The sequence below is a fragment of the Camelus ferus genome, chromosome 16 (assembly GCF_009834535.1).
Source record: "Camelus ferus isolate YT-003-E chromosome 16, BCGSAC_Cfer_1.0, whole genome shotgun sequence".
NCBI lineage: Eukaryota > Metazoa > Chordata > Mammalia > Artiodactyla > Camelidae > Camelus > Camelus ferus.
The window spans coordinates 29,411,339-29,428,454 of record NC_045711.1 but is presented as its reverse complement, the minus strand read 5'-3'; the positions used below and the strand labels follow the sequence as shown (position 1 = coordinate 29,428,454).

At 38.4% G+C, this 17,116-nt stretch overlaps 1 protein-coding gene across 2 annotated transcripts in view; it reads right to left on the bottom strand.

Moving 5' to 3' along the window:
- ABCA5 (ATP binding cassette subfamily A member 5) overlaps positions 1-17,116 on the bottom strand; it is a 111,686-nt gene that overhangs the window by 80,744 nt on the left and 13,826 nt on the right. For both annotated transcript variants that reach the window (XM_032456978.1, XM_032456979.1), the window contains exon 3: positions 16,332-16,543. The gene's annotated coding sequence lies outside the window, so the exon portion shown is untranslated. The remainder of the gene's footprint in view (positions 1-16,331; positions 16,544-17,116) is intronic.

Genomic DNA, 17,116 nt, shown 5'->3' with positions numbered 1-17,116 from the left:
TGTGCTCTGGGCACTGAGGCAAGGTGGGCATATCATCTCAAGGTAAACCAGAACAGTGTTACAAAATTCAAGTCAGGCACAGTGAGAAATTAATGAACTAGAAATTCAAGTATGTCATAAATTAAAGGGAAACCAATGCAAAAGGAAGTTCCAAGTAGAGAGAAGGAAGATGAAACTGGCATAATTCTCTGAATCTGGTTTACGTATTCACCAAAACCTTTTTTTTTTTTTTTTTTAACATTAAGTTAGTGACCTCAAGCCTGAACATGCCATCCATGCCTCTCTGGCTTGTGTACTTTCAAAACAGAAGCAACGCTATTTCAGGAGTGAATGAAGCAATACTTACGCACAGAATAACAATTAAATCCTGAAACAAATTTCTCTTCATGTTTTCTTTGGCTATTTCAGCTATTTGCATGACCTCAATAAAGGCAATTCACAAATCTGCTACCTTCAAGACCCAACCCAAATAAATGTGCTGACAGGTCTTACAGATACTGCTGATACAGCCAAATGCTTGTTGGCCACTTCCCTCTGTTTTGATGTCTCCAATGCATTATGTCCCAAACAGAAATCATCACTTTCCAAGAAAGGTGCTTACCACCCTATGATCTTTATCTCTGTCACAGTCCCACCCCTGGAGGCACCTAAAGTCAAAACCTCAAAGCCGTCTGCTTGTTACGTCTTATCTTCCATCTTCTTTGAGCTCACATTTCCCAACCAGCCTTGGACTGATTTTCAACTGGGTTAAATAATAGATGACCATTACCTACTTTTGCTTTTTATTTTTATATGCTACAAAGGCTATAGCTTTGGGTCATATTAATCAATATATTCCTTTTTTATTGACATTTTAAGAACACGTAGGAGATGTACGTGTGTCTTCGTCTGTTCAGGTTGCTATAACAAAAATACCATTGACTGGGTGGGTTAAACGGCATTTAGTTCTCCCAGTTTCGGAGGCTGGGAAGGCCAGGATCAAGGTGCTGGCAGATTTAGTGTCTGGTGAGAGCCTGCTTCCTGGCTCATAGATGCCCATTTTCTCTCTGTGTCCTCACTTGACTGATGGGGTGAGAGAGCTCTGTGGCGTTTCTTTTATAAGGGCACTAATTCCATGCATGAGGCCTCCACCCTCACGACCTAATCACTTCCCAGAGGCCTCATCTCCTAATACCATCACATTAGGGGTTGGGATTTCAATACGTGAATTGGGGTGAGAGGATACAACCATTCAGCCCACAATAATGCAGTTGCAGAAAGTTATGTTATACGTATTCACGAGTGTTGCTGGTCTGCTAAAAAAAATGCTTGTCTGATGGACAGTTCTCAATTGTCCACTCCCTGCTTTTCTCTGTGAGACAGAAGTTAGTCACTTTTATGAAAGGTTATAAACAAGAGGTTGAAACCATACCAAGAGTAATAGTGACGGTGAAATACCAGAGTGCTTTCATTTTTTCAAGGAGAGAGTAATTCTGTTCTGAAGCAACAATCTTTAGGCTTTTTGGTCTCTGGGTTACTTTACACTTTTAGGACCTGCTGCGTATCCCAAAGAATGTTCATCTAGGTGAGTTACAACTATCAAGACTTAATGTATTGGAAATTGAAAAATTGAAGTTATTTGATTGATCTGAAGGCAGCAATATGAACACATTGCATATTAACATTACTATCCTTGTAGTATTAATATTAGTATTATTTTAACATCAAAGATACTCTAAGAAACTACTGTCCTAAAAATGTCAGTTTGTTCCAGAATATGAAAGAGCATAATTAAGCAAAAAGCTCTGAAAGTGAATTTATCTGCTTTGATTTATTATACCCGAGTCTCAATAAAAGTTATAAAATATTAAAAATTATAACAAAATTTTCTTAATTCTGATGGGCTGGCTTCCTTGGTCTGCTGATTAGTGCCTTCACCTGTAATATCAAAGTTTACTGTTTACCTTAGGTGTAGTCTGCCTACAAAACAAAGAGTCTGTGTCTTACCAAAATAATTTCTTTTGTTTTCTATTGACTTTATTATGAACTCAATTACTCAAGAAAAAGAAAAACAAAGATCCTCATTTAAGAAAGAGTGAAGGATCTTTACAATAATGCTATTTCTATGCTATTTATTTATTTATTTATTTAACAAACAAATATTTATTTCTCATACTTCTGGAGACTTGGATCTGAAGTCCAAGATCAAAGCACTGGCAGATTCTGTGTTTGGTAAAGAATCACTTCATGGTTCACAGATGGCCATCTTCTTTCTATGCTTATTTTTAAATGTTATATTGTCACTCTGATTAAACAGTTTCTCAGGCATTCATTATCCTGTCTTAATCAAGTCCCCAAAATTTCCTTTGACTCCATTTTTAATTGCCTTCCCACAACTGGATATGAAATACAGACTTAAAAAATATTTCAGACTATCTTTTACACTAAAACTCCCTTTGAGATTTCCTAGAGGGCCCCTGGAAAAGCACAAAGGCTTGTTCCTTGACTGTATAAAAAGCGAGATGCTAGAAGTAAATAGGTTAAGTTTGTTTGATGTGTTACCATAGTAAGAGTTGCACAGGAATATCTGTCAAATTAGAAAGTGCATACAGCCATTTGGGTAAATACGTACAAGTAAACTGTTACTAACATAAATATTTCAGAAATCAAATGCTTTATGGTAAGTGCCTGGAGATTTGTTAATGCCTTCGTTGACCATACTATTTTCCTCTTAGAGTGAACACAGTCATAATTCTTGTGAGATAGTATTTCAATGTTCCCTGATAGAGAAATTCAGTATCTTCCATTGTGATATTACTAGTTATAGTAATAAGTTAATATGATGGCTTAGACCAAGATGGTGTGGAGGTGGTGACAAAAATCAGTTTCTGGATAAATGCTGAAGGTAGAGCCTATAGATTTGTTCATGAATTGGATATGCATTTGTAAGAAGAAAAGCCATCACTAGGGGACAACAGGAGATTGTATGATCCACACCAGCTATATGTGGAACTCAGGAGGTCTCTGTGTTTCCTGAATCATGAACTAAGGACTTAAAAATTCCTTTTCTCCTCTCAAGATTAAATCCCAATTTCATTTAACCTCTATCATCTATATCCTCAAATCCCATTCTGCAGTCTTAATAATAGCTTTTCTACAGACCCAAAGTTTTTAATATAATATTCAGACTGTGGCATCTAAAATTCACCGTGATGCTGGAAGGAAAACCAATCAGAATTGCAAGTACAGTGAAAAGATTTCACAGCAGTCTCTCCTACATTTTTGATTTTTCCAAATGCAAGATGTACTTGAACAGAAAATTTCATTATGTCGGAAAAGCCTATGCCCTTGCCAGCACAAGTGATTTTTTTTTTCAGCCAAGTATGTATTAGCACAGGACAGACGATCTCTGTTCAAAAGAGAGATTGCACAACTCTTTTTCCTTGCTCACCAGATGTGCTCCAGCCTTTAGGTCATATAATAGTTAAATAATCTTTCTCCAATACTACTGTTGACTGTCCAGTTGCTACTTGGATCAGAGGGATGCTTTCCCAAAGTCAGAGTGAATGGTTTTGGAATAGGGACATAGATTAACTCCAAAGAACAGAGCTCTGTGACTCAGTCTACTGCAGGGTCTTTGCTTATTTCCCACAACAGTAAGTTACGGTACCTGTTTGCTTACTGTTATACAAGAATACCTTGTTTTGTTGCACTTTGCTTTATTGTGCTTTGCAGATATTGCTTTTTTTTCTTTTCTTTTCTTTTTTTTTTTTTTTACAAATTGAAGATTTGTGGCAACCCTTCATTGATCAAGTCTATTGGTGCCATTTTCCCAACAGGATTATTTTTAAGTTATCTATATTTTTGGACATAATGCACACTTAACAGACTGCAGTATAGTGTAAACATAACTTTTATATATACACTGGGGCACCAAAAACTTTTTGTGACTCAGTTTATTCCAATATTTGCTTTATTTTAATGATCTGGAACTGAAAAGGCAGTATCTCTGAGGAATGGCTGTCTTGGCAATGACAATCTGATCAATGGATCTCCAGGACTTTTCCATTTGTGAAAGTATGTTAAATAAAACTGTGTTGATTACCTATATTTGCATTTCAGTAGCTAAAATAGCAAAGAAACACACTAACAAGTTGCTTTGTTTTTCTATATATGAATCAAATCAGAGCATGACTTGATTTTCAATTTAAATATTGCAGCGCTCAGGTTAGTTATCTGTTGGATTAAATGTCAGGCACATTCTTAATTTACTAAATCAGTGTTCAAGTCTGTAATTGAATTAATCTCTTTGATAATGTATCCTTAAGGCAGGGGAATACTTTGAGTTAATTAAAAGGAGAATGTCAGTTGATGAGTATGCCTTTTCAGAGAATGTCTCCTTGTAGATATAAGAAATCAAAGAAATAATCAGCTCAGTGAAAACTTATAGTTATAGAAAATATTGTAGCTTTTAAAATGAATATACCACTTGTGTAATTAGGCAATGAGCCTGTCATATTTGCCCTGATGGTAGAAAATAAGTTTTCTGATACTAACATAGTCTGTAATCTTACTCTGAACTATGATCTTAGGGAATTTTCCTAACTGATATTTGCTTCAGTTTATTTTTATCATAATGAAACCAAGTCCTTCGAAACCCAAGTTCTCCTGCTGAATTGATGATTAACCTCTCTATCCAAAACTCTGTTCCCTTTCTTGTTCCACCCCTGTTCCCCTCAGGATTGAGTATCAGAGAAAAGGGGGGATTAAAACCGAGCAGGACTCTGTACAAAAGCCCCTGCATGTCCTCTGTTTCTTGTTTGAGGAAAGAGGCTTCAGTCTCCTAGGCCTTCCCTGCGTTCAAAGAGAAGACTCAAACAGTTACTAATAAGGGAAGTGAGAGAATGAAGAAACAAAAGAAAAGCAGTCAAGCGAGAAAAATAATGATAACTTACACAATAGTTCAGCGACAACATTGAGTCCTAATTTCTCCTCAAGGCGTATGCATAACAATCTGACACTCATCTTTGAGTTGTTCTACAGAAACTAAAACCCCCACCTAGGTGGAGGATGGTGAATGCATGCTGACCACAAGCACACAGACCTCAGTCTGACTGGAACCAGAGGTTGATGATTAAGATTCTGGAAACATTATCTTGTTACCTCACCACCAACCAATGAGAAGAAAGTCATGCACCCTGCAAACCCCACCAGACATATTGCCTTTAAAAACTGCTCTGTGAAAGCCATTGGGGAGTTTGGGTCTTTTGAGCACAAGCTGCCTATTCTCCTTGCTTGATGCCCTGCAATAAATGCTGGACTTTCCTTCACCGCAACTCGGTGTCAGTAGATCGGCTTTGCTTCACCGTGGGCAAGGAAACCCAAGTTCGGTTTGGTAACCAGAGAGGGGTAATTTATTAAATGTAACATATTTAAAAGTAATTCTAACACACAAGGCTTTTAAAATTTTTTGTTTCTGTTTATTTTAATAATACTCTAAGAGAAAGTCCTAGTTTTTCTGTTCTTCTCTTGACCCACCAACATCCAGCTTTATGATTTTTGGCAAATTATTTAACTTCAGATTCTTTCACATATAAAATGAATTTTTACCTGCAATGTTTGATCCAGATTCAATGTTCTGTGATTACTTGCTTTATTTAAAGATCACCTTTTGTTTACCAAAAATTAAAGATTTTTTTTTATAGTAAGATGACTTTTTCCCTTATGCATTGAGTTCTAAAATCTCCAAAGTTGGAATAACATTGCCAGAAAAACCCCGAAACAACAATAATAAAAGACTTTGAAATGGATGAAGAGCATTGGGTGTTTTGTCTAGAACAACCTTCTGAGTTATCTCTACCTTTCATTGTCCTTGAGCTATTTTATATCCTTACAAGATGTAAAATACTGATAGTAATTCAAAGGAGTCCTGTCCGTACATATTCAAATTGTGCCTACTGACATGTGACTGTCCATTGTCTTTGGATATTAACCTGTTTTACATTCATTTGTAAGTTCACTTCAGTATTCCTAAGTGCCTACATATTGGTTTCCTCATTAATTAACACATTAAATAAAATAAATGGACATGTGTTCATTTTATATTCGTAACAGGGCCATGATTTTAACCTTTAAAAAATTACCCTTTAATTGACCTAAATAATCAGATTACTGTGAGGATTAAGAACGTTAAGAACTTGGCACAGCACTTGAGACATAATAATGATGATTTTTCATATTTAGTCCACTGACCAAGTGAGCTTTGATTCTAGGGGACATGTGTCCTCTTCAGAGCTAACTGTTAGGAATTCAAAATAACATAAAGGATTTAGCTGAGATAATCTGAAGATAATTAAGACTACGGTATACTTGAAAGAAGAATGTATGTATCATTAAACTACATATATTTTTATTATATTTTTGTTTTGAATATTCAAAATCAATTAAAACCATGTTTTGATTTCGTATTAAATATTCAAAATCTGCAAAAGGGTTTGTGGGATTTAGGTACCACCTGAATCTCAGTGCCGAGGGATTCAGGGGCTCCAAGAAAACCACCTGCGAAAGTACGTAACGGAGTCTGAAGGGAACCCGCTTCTCCCTGCTCACAATTCTGCGACTCACAGAAGTCACCCACTTGCTGAACATTCCATAATAATACGGGGGGAAATATAAGAAGGAATGGCAACTAAATATATCAAAATAAGGGAGTTAAAATAAACTTCCAACTGCCCTATTTTTTTCCTCCTATTCTGTCTTACCACCAAAATAGAAAGACCTTGCAGTGGAGAGACATGACGGATATTTCACGTAGGCGTGTCTTTCCGCGTTACGCCAATGAATAAAGAAACCTGAGCTGACTACAGTTAAAGATACAGTTTAGATAAACTGCTTTACAAGGAAGGAATCCTGCTTACAAGTTTATTACACCCTGGAACAGGTTGATTATAAGCTTATTACACACTGGAACAGGTTTTCTAGGAACAAGACTGGCCTTCATGAAGATACACGAAATAGGAGGTTGGAGAAGGTGAAGTGAGAAAGGTTGAAGAGGCAGGAGAAACACACTCAAAGAATTTCTCTCCCTCAATATGATGAGCAAAACAAATGAAGTCTACTAACATTTATTAAATGCTGCCTACCAGGTACTATTGTAGCCAGAAAAGTCTCCTTGTCCTCATGAAGCTTATCTTGGGAGGGAGCAGGGACCAGAGCAGGAGGGACAGTCTGTAGACAAAAGAAGTAAATGACATGGTATATTAGAAGGTGACAGGTGCTTGGAGGAAAATGAAAACAAGGAGGGATGGAGCTGAGGGCTCTAGTTTTTTCAGTCAGAGAAGGTCACCTGGAGGAGACGTTTGAGCAAACATTTAAAGAAAGAGAAAGAGCAAGTCCTGAGGAATAGGGTCGGGGAGCGGAGAGTGTTCCAGGTAGAAGATCCTGAGGCAGGGGAACACCTGGTGACCTGAAGCCTAGCAAGGAGGCCGGCTTGTCTCAGCAGAAAGAGCAAAGGGTATATAGAACTAAAGTGGTCAGGGAGCTGATGGGGGTGAGGATGGAGACAGATCCTTAGGGGCTGTGAGCCAGTGAGAGGCTGCAGCTCTCACTCTGAAAGAGGTGAGGAGCCACTGCAGAATTTTAAATGGACCGACGTGACCCGACTTAGATTTTAAAAGGACCACCGGAAAAAAAAATATCAAAAGAATCAACAAGAAACAGGGGCATCTACAGAGAAAGAGAGAAGTACTTAGTCTAACCTGGCCCCTGTGTCTCCTCACGCAATCCCTTAGAGCCAAAAAGCCGTATTAAAAATTTCCTCCCTCCCCAACCTGGAGACAGTCAAGTTGAGTTGGTTCATTTCACTTTTTTCCTCTGTGAACTCAGGATTAGTAAAACAGTTTATTTGGGGTTTTACACCCAATTTCAATGCTTGGAGGTGGGGAGAGGGGTGTTTCCCTTACACTAACAGGCAATGTTACGGATGCCAGCTGGGTGTGCTACAATTCAACCCAATCCTGACAATATAGACATACCTCCTTTTACTGCATTTCAATTCATTGCATTATTTATAAACTGAAGGCTGGTGGCAACCCTGCATTCAGGAAGTCTATCAGCACCATTTTTTTTAACAGCATTTGCTCACTTTGTGTCTCTGTCACATTCTGCTAATTCTCACAATATTTCAAACTTTTTCATTACTATTATATTTGCTATGGTGATCTGTGATCAGTAAGCTTTGATTTTGCTACTGCAAAAAGATTATGACTTGCTGAGGGCTCAGATAATGAATAGAAATTTTTAACAATAAAGTATTTTTAAATGAAGGTTATGTCCATTTTTTTAGACATAATGCTATTTATTGCACACTTAGTAAACTACAGTATTGTGTAAACATAAATAACCTTTTACATGCACTGGCAACCAGAAAATTCATGTGATTCACTTTATTGTGGTAATTGATTTATGGAGGTGGTCTGGAACTAAACCTGAAATCTCTCTGAGGTATGCCTGAATCCACCTGGAGACAGTGTGAGATTCCACAGATAAAGGGCTCAGTCTCACAAGACTGTCCTCCACTTTAGATGGTAATTGAAGCCCAGGTTGTTACCTGTGCTTCTGACCAACTGGCAATAAATCAGAGGTTCCCACATCTCCCTCCTTGGGTTCAGTTAATTTGCTAGAGTGGCTCACAGAACTCAGGAAAGCCATTTACTCACTAGATTACCAGTTTATTACAAAGGATATTAAAGGATTTGAGTCAACAGCCAGATGAAGAGAGAGATACATGGGTGCAAGGTCCTGAACAAAGGAGCATCTGTCCTCCTGGGGCTTGGGGCCTTGCCTCCCACAGTGGCACATGGTTCTCCAGCCTGGAAGCTCCCTGAATCCTATCCTTTTTTGGGGTTTTATGGAGGCTTCAATACATGGGCATGGTCAATTAAATCACTGGCTATTGGTGGTGGATTCCTCCAGCTCTTCTCCCCTCGCCGAAATAAGGGAGTGGGACAATTGATGTCCCTAGCAACAGGCCCCCATCCTTAGGTGCTTTCCAGAAGTCACCTCATCAACATAAACCAAGTCGTGGTGGAAAGAAGCTTGCTATGAATAATAAGACACCAATTACTTTATGACTCTGAAGCTTTTGTAGCAAACTGAGAAGATAGCAAACGTTATATCAAAAATGTTCCCATTTATTACTGCATTCTGTTGATTCTTATTATGTGGTTGGCTCTATTCCTTGGATAACTATGTAAGTTTAAAAAGCTAAAGCTCTAAACTGTTCTTAGAAACAATGAACAGTACTTATATGTAAACTAAAAAAATTATGCGCAGTATATTGTATATATGTATTTACATGCAATATATTGTATATGTACAGTCAAACTGTAACAATTCTACCTAATAAAACTGAAAAATGAAAAAAAAAATGCTTCCATTTCTCTTATCACTTCAGAGCCATGAGCCAGGAATTGTGGATGTATAACAAATACATATAAGAAATACATTTTGGTCATCTAAATGTCCAAATATACATATTTTCCATAAGTCACAATATTGCACTGTTGTTGAGGGCAAGGGAGTGGGATAAAGAAGTGAACAATGAGCCTCACTCTCACTGATGGATACAAAGGTTCCAAGACCATACTCTGGATTGAGGGAAATGGTCCAAAGGTTGAATAAACAGGTATAATGCACTGTGGAAAAAAAGCCAAGAGGTCACCACGTTATATCGGGTGAGACAGAGGCACCCAAGCCTCAGCAAAAGCAAAGGCCTCATAACTATGCAAATATCCTATAAGCGGAAGAGGGAATATAGCTTTGCAAGATGTACAGAGCTTAGAGGAAAACAGCTCAAGAACAGAATCAAAAGGGGGTATTATTGATCTAAGGAAAACCATCACGAAGTCCAATACAATGTAATTACAGAACTAAGTAAAAAAAAAAAAATTAGAAATAACAACTAATAGAATAGACGCCACTAAAAACTGAATTACTAACATAAAGAAGCTTCAGGTGATTAGCGTGAACGCATATGAAAATACAGAGAATAAGGCAATAAATGAAGCTGAGAGATCCAGAGCACAGACCAAGATCATCCAGTAAGAATAATTTCTGTCCATGAAATAGGTACCGCATCAGATGGTACCCAAGACGTATTTTAAAATATAGTTCAAGATGAATATCCCATAAATAAAGAAAACAACCCTGCATTTAAAATGCTGCATTTCTCAGCATTAAAAGGCGTAAAAGACAAGCTTGGAAAATATCTGCGGACAACAGGAAACTAAAAAAGTGACCTTGTAATTTTGAAAAAGAACTAAAACTAATATGCCATATATATAGCTGGAATTAAAAGCTCAATAAATGTGTTAAGAAGCAGGTAACACAAAGTAGAAAAATTAGTTAATGGGAAGATTGATGTATTTACCCAGAATTTTAGTACAGATTCTTTTAAAAGATGTGAAAAATACAGAGGTGAGTTTAAGGGAGGTGGAGCACTCTATCATATGTTTGATTAGTTATAGAAGGAGAGGAGAGAAGACACAGGGGCCAGATTTGAAGAGATAATGACTGAGAATCATCCAGAACTGATGAAGTCACCAATCCACAGACTTAATTGCTTCAGTAAATTCCAAGAAGGGTCAAATAAGAAAAATAAATACACTCACATTTGGTATAAACCACAAGGAAGCTGAACTAGCCAGACTGATATCAAAGCAAGTAGATGTTAAGATATAAAAGCATCACTAGGGATAATGTGGACCATGTCAAATAAGGATAAAACATTTAATTTAAAAGGAAGGTAACCACTGTACATTTTGTGTACACCTAATAACACAGCCTAAAAATATATGAAGAAGAACAAAGAACCACAGAAGAGAAAAACCCATAAATCATACTGTGAAAAAGAAACACCCTTTCAGTAACTGATGCAAAAACAAAGTTAAAATGTCAGGACAGACAGGCACAGAAGATTTGAACAACAGGATTGACAAAATTTGAACTAATAGACATTTATAGAACATTGCTCCCAACAACCATGGAATGCATATTCTTTTCAGGAATAGAACACACACAGACATACACTCAAGATACTCCTACATATTCTGGAACAGTGTGTGGACAGGTGTACCATAAACTCATACAAGAATGTTCATAGCAGTGTTATTTGTAAGAGCCAAAATGTGGGAACAAATCAACTACTTACCAACAATAGAATAGATAAATAAGTTGGGATAGATTCATAAAAGGAATATTGCAAAACAGTAAAAAATGAATTGCAGTCAAACACGCCAACGTAGATGTATTACATAAACATGATCATGAGGAAAAGACAAAAAACCAAGACACATAAGAGATAGAACAAGCTTCCATTGATATGAAACACAGTAAAGGGCAAAATTCAGTAGTTCTATTTAGACTCTCAGAGATAAAGAGTATCAAGAAATTGATCTCCTTAAGACTCGTGTCAGACTAATGATTAACTCTGGTAAAAGAGAAGGGGTTGTAATCAGAAAAATACCATGGGGGAGGGGCCTCTGTAGGGACAGTGAGGTTTTATTTCTGGATGTGGATGGTGGTTATCTTATTTTATAAAAATTTATCAGGATGGATGTATCAGTGGAATGAAAGTTTCTGTGTGTATATTATATTTCACTTTTTGTATCTAAGTATCTGATCTACTTTTAATTTATCCTGAAGTATGGTCTAAGGAATGGGTTCAATTTGAGCTTTTTTCACATGGCTATGCAGATATCACAATCTACTCACTCCTTATTTAAAAATCAATCTTTCCTCCACTCATTTGCAACATGCCTTTAATTGTATAGTAAATTAAACATGCAAGTCGACCTAATTCTGGATTTTCTATTATTTTCCATCGCCTTATCTATTCATGCACCAATACCAAGGTGGTTTAATTAGAGAAGGTTCAGAGCCAAGATTCTCAGTCTCAGCAGTAGTAACATTTCAGATAAGATCATTCTTTTTTTGTCGAGGGCTGTTCTGTGCATTGTAGGATATTTAGCATGATCCCTGGCCTTACCCACTGGATGCCAGGAACCCCTACTCCAACCTCAACTCCTAGTTGTGAGTTTAAAAATGTCTCCAAACATTACCTGAGGGACCAAAAAAGCAAAAGCAAATAAAAAACCCCCAAACCAAAACTAGCTGAGAATCCCTGCTTTGGAGTCTATTTTAATATCTGGCAATACTGTTGGTGGGGGTCGTTGAAAGGATGTGACCTCTGGCTGATCTGTGAGATGGGCCTGGGCAGTCAGAGGTTCTTCATCCCTCCCCTGGACTTGGAATGTATGTTCTGCCCACAGTTCCCACAGTGGGAGCCATTCTCAAGGATAGAGCCTTGAGAGAGAATGCATTGTTGAGACCATCTAGATTGAATGAGCCCCATTAGGGCTTCTATATAGACGTTTTAAGATTCTGGCGGCAGGTGCAGAGATCTTTTCATCTTGGGTGCCCAAGATAAGCCTCCTGTGTAAGTTCTCGTCTTCTTAAACCTGCCATCTCCCAGTCTGGACTGGCTGCCTCTTTCTCCCGCCTCTCCTTGCCCTCCAGGTTCCGGAACAAGCTTGCTAACCAGTGGATCATATCGGGGATAATTTGTAATCTAGTTTTTTTTTTTTATAGAGGTCATCTGTGGGTCTTTGGTCTCTTTTCTGGTTCTTTTTTTCTTTTGGTCAGGAAATGAGGAGAGATTCTGAAAAGGTGAAAATATCAGATATCAAAGTAACAGAGTAAGTTGCATAGTTTTTGTAACGGGAGAAAGGGAGTCACTACAGGAGGATAAATGATAAAGAACAAGATGGCGGGACTATAAACAAATTTGCCTTCATCATAAGTGTCACCCAAGACATGAAATATAGTCCAACTTAAAACAGGCTGGAAAATTCCTATTCTAAAATTAATGAAAGATTGAGGTGAAAACATTTAAAATATATATATCTCTGGATCCAAATTTCTATATTAGGGTATTTATTTTATATATAGTAAGAAATATTCTAAAGGTATATAGAATTAAGTGACTTGTGTAACACCACATAATTAGTAAAATAGAATCCAATTCACTGTGTTCTATGCATTAAATAGTAAATAAGTTTCACTTATTTTATGTGTTTCTTTTAAAAATGGGAAACCACTAAAACAACAATATTGAAAATTTGTAAAAAGGGGAAAAAATCATCCTGGCTCTCCTATTCCTAAAACCAAAAAATCTTTGGGTTTTTTTTTTTTTTTTTTTTTTTTTTTTTGCGTATCATCTTCCAGACTTTTTCCGTTGCATCAATTTTTTTTTACGTATTTGCAAAAAAAAAAAATCAGTTAATTGTTAAATAAAAAATAAATAAGCAATAGAAAGTATGTATAATTAAGTAACTCAGTTACAAGAAAATTAAATGCTTTGCATTTTCACTTAAAATGAAACCCATTATACCCAAGGGGAATTTTCAAAGCCTCGTCAGCTGCTTCTTGGAATCTTCCTTCGGGAACTGCTGATACTGGCCCTTACAACTGTTCTGTCTCACAAAGGCACATTATGCGATTAAAAATCAAGGCTTCAGTACACCTGCCCAAGCCAACAATTAGGCCTCAAACATTATTATCAGCCATTTCATTAATCTCAGTGAGTGTAAAGTCTAACAATTACAAATTGAATACATAGTTTCTGTGGCTAACCATGATTCATGACACACAGATTACCATCAAACTCTATATACATTGGACGAAAAAGGTTATCCTCAATTCGGAAACAATTCAGCCCTGAGATGAAATCACCCAGAGAAGCAGCACAGAGGCAGAGGTGTATTGTAGCTGAGAATGAGCTTTGACTTGGGAACAAACTGGGTTCGGGTCTCCAGACCTCTTCTTTGCTGGCTGGCGAGGATGCATAACACCCCCCAACCTTCAACTTTGTTATCCTCACGTGGAGTGAATGCAACTTAATTCATAGGTTCTTGAGAGTGTTGTAAAATCAAAATAATGCCTGGTACTTAGGCCTTCCATTACTGAATTATTCAACTGAATGTTGATTGAAACAGTTGTTCAAACAGTTGAATAAATATTCAAAGACGAACAGGTACTACAGAGACACCATCTTATAAAATATGCTGCTCACCCAGCTCTGGTCACTTGAATCTTGATGACAATCACGCTCTGTTTCCATCTGATGGAAGTATTTGCCTTTAAAAATACTCAGTTGGGCACCTTCTACCCACAACTTTATCATGATAATAGGAATTAGTAGTTATAAATCAAAAACTCACAACATGAAATAAACTTTATATAGTTTACTACACATTTAACGTAAATACATGCATACAGATAAATTGCATATATTTAATATGTAGTCCCAAGCATCGTGTAGCCCAGAACTTAATTTCAGTCCTTCCCAGATTAAACTTCAGGCAGATGAGGGACATGTTTTGATCTACGACAGGTTTGTCACCTCTTTGCTCCAGGGATGTGGATTGCAGACAACAATTACTCCAAGTTCATGCACAGTCTTGACTGATGGTATTTATTTTTTGGGACCATTTTCCAAACCTCCTTAATAGCTTCATTCCCTTCAGAAACACATACTCTTCCAAGCTGTCTGCCCTTGGCGTTCTGTGTGATAACTCACTCAGACGGAAGGCAACATCAAGGAAGGCTTCAGAGAGGCTATTCCATTTCAGCAGAATCTTGACACATGTCAGGCAGACCCCTTGGGGTAGGGAGGGCTATTCTATTCCAGCAAGGAAAAGCCTGAAAGCGTTGAGAACACATCTTGTTCTCACCTGCCTGGTTAGCAGGAGAGGCTGTTTGGAGGCGAGTGCAATAGATAAGTATGGACAGGGAGCCAGAATATGACAGCCCTCACATACCATGCTAAAGAGTGAGAACTGCACCCAGCAGGTGAAGGTGTACCGCGCTGCGGGGCCACTGGTACCTGCGGTGGCTGTACATCGCAATTCACGCTGTATCTGCACTGCAGTCGCTATGCAGATAACGGACTGCAGCTGAGTGGTAAGGAAGAGCAGCTTAAGTATCACCCCTCCACTACCTCCTCAACACACTGCAACCCTTATATCTATACATTCGCTTTCCTGCAGCCCTTTCACTCTGCTGTGCTTATTTACTTACTCGTATGTGTCCCCTACTAGATCGTAAGCTTCTCGAGGGCAAGGCCAGTCCTGCCCTCACTTTCGTATGCTCAGTATGGAGCCTGATGCCTAGAGGAAAGTAAGTTTTCAATACCTTCATTATTCACATTCATTCAATATGTACTGAGTGTCTACTACGTGTTTACTAGGAAAACTGCTAAAGGTACTGAGCATAGGACGGTGAACAAAACAGAAAAATCCCTGCCCTCGTGGAGTTGGCAAATGAGTTCTGAGAGACGAGCTATAATTCAGGAAATGAGTAAATAAATGGGTAAATTTTTAGTATGTAGGATAGTGATAAGGGCTATAGTAAAAAAATTAATCAGAGGAGATGAACCCAGGATACGATTTTTATACAGGGTGCTCAGGGAAGCGTTCACTGTGGAGTGGGTATTAGAATGCAAATTATGGCACTTTTGAGAGTGAAAGGGGAGCTATATACTTGGGAAAACATGGGTCAACTGGGATCATCTTGGAGAATCTGCTCACTCTAGACTAGTGGTTCTCAATGAAGGGTGACTTCGCCCCCAAAAGTCTGGCATTTGGCAGTGTCCGAAGACATTTTTGGTTGTCACAACAAAGGGGCTGCTACTAGCACCCAGGGGGTAGAGGCCAGGGATGCAAAGTAAAACACCCCACGACAAAGAATTATCTGGTCCAAAATGTCAATAGTGCCGACGTAGAGAAACCCCGCCCTAGAGACAGAGAAGAGAATGAGAAGGCCAGGTTTGCTGACATGAATTGAGACAAAGATCAATGCAATCAAAGAGGCAAACCATGAGGATGCTTATTTTTTCACTTGTTTATCATTTATAGCCAGCCTACTTCTACAAAATAGATAAGATCGTTTACCAAAAATAAGGGGTATTATCCTTGAACAGAGCAGCGTAATAAGAAATTACACAGCTGAAGGAATCTACAGAACTAATTAGCCTTAATATTAAAAGAGGTTTGAACAAGGGTTCAAAGAAATAAATGCCATCAATTAGCATTATGATCAGGGTTTTCCTGGGACCCTCACCCACTCCTCAGCTATCCTTTCCTTTACCCAAGGCTCAGCCCAGCTACAACGCCATTGGTGCTGGTGGCTTCTTGGATTTCCGAAGTAAGACATACAAGGAAAGGAAGTTCAAACCTTTAGAACTCTCTGTGATTGCCACCCATCTCAGTACCATCAGCGGAAGCTGACTTCACCTGCAAAGTTCCTCCTGTTCACAGCAGACGGGTCAGCCTCTCAGGAAGAAGATTATCAAGTGAGACACAGACCTCGCTCTTCTCTCCGTTCCGGCGCTCCTCCAGGGCAGAAAGAATGAATGAAAACACCGTCGCAGTGCGCGGCAGAACTCGGGGCTGACCGCTAGGTGTCTGCGGTCATCATCCTTTTCCCTCTCGTCTGTTTGGACCACCTGTGAAGTCAGAACGAGAACTTCAGACTAGCTGACCCAAAAGCATGCTCTTAGTCCCAGCTTAGGTTCTTGCATTTCTATTCTCCCCTTCTTCTTTTTTTTTTTTTTTTCTTTTTCATCAGTTAAATTTAGTCATGGAATAAGGAGACGTCAATAGCTGGATGTATCTGAATAAGCCTGTCGGTTTCTGAGCAGCTAGAAGCTAAGCACTGCATCCCAACTATTAAGCTAATGAAAGAAATTAAAACTTTCAAACCAGCCCTAATTTTCTGCATTCAGATCTAACAGACAAGGGTTTATGACCTCAAACCCTTCCCCGTCTCCATTTTCCTCTGTGATCTTATGAAGGAGTCCCAAGCTTTGGCAAAACGGGCAAAAGTCCCCTTCTGCCTTTGCCAAAATACTGAGACCACAAGGGTTTGTTTTTGGTAGAAACCACCCCGAGGCTTAGTTCTGTGTTATCCCCGTCCTCCTGGGAGTTTGTACGCAGGCACACAAGAGCATTTACAGCTATTATGTAACATGAACACCAGACAAGGGTGTGTGTACACATTTCAGAACTCTGCCCTCTGT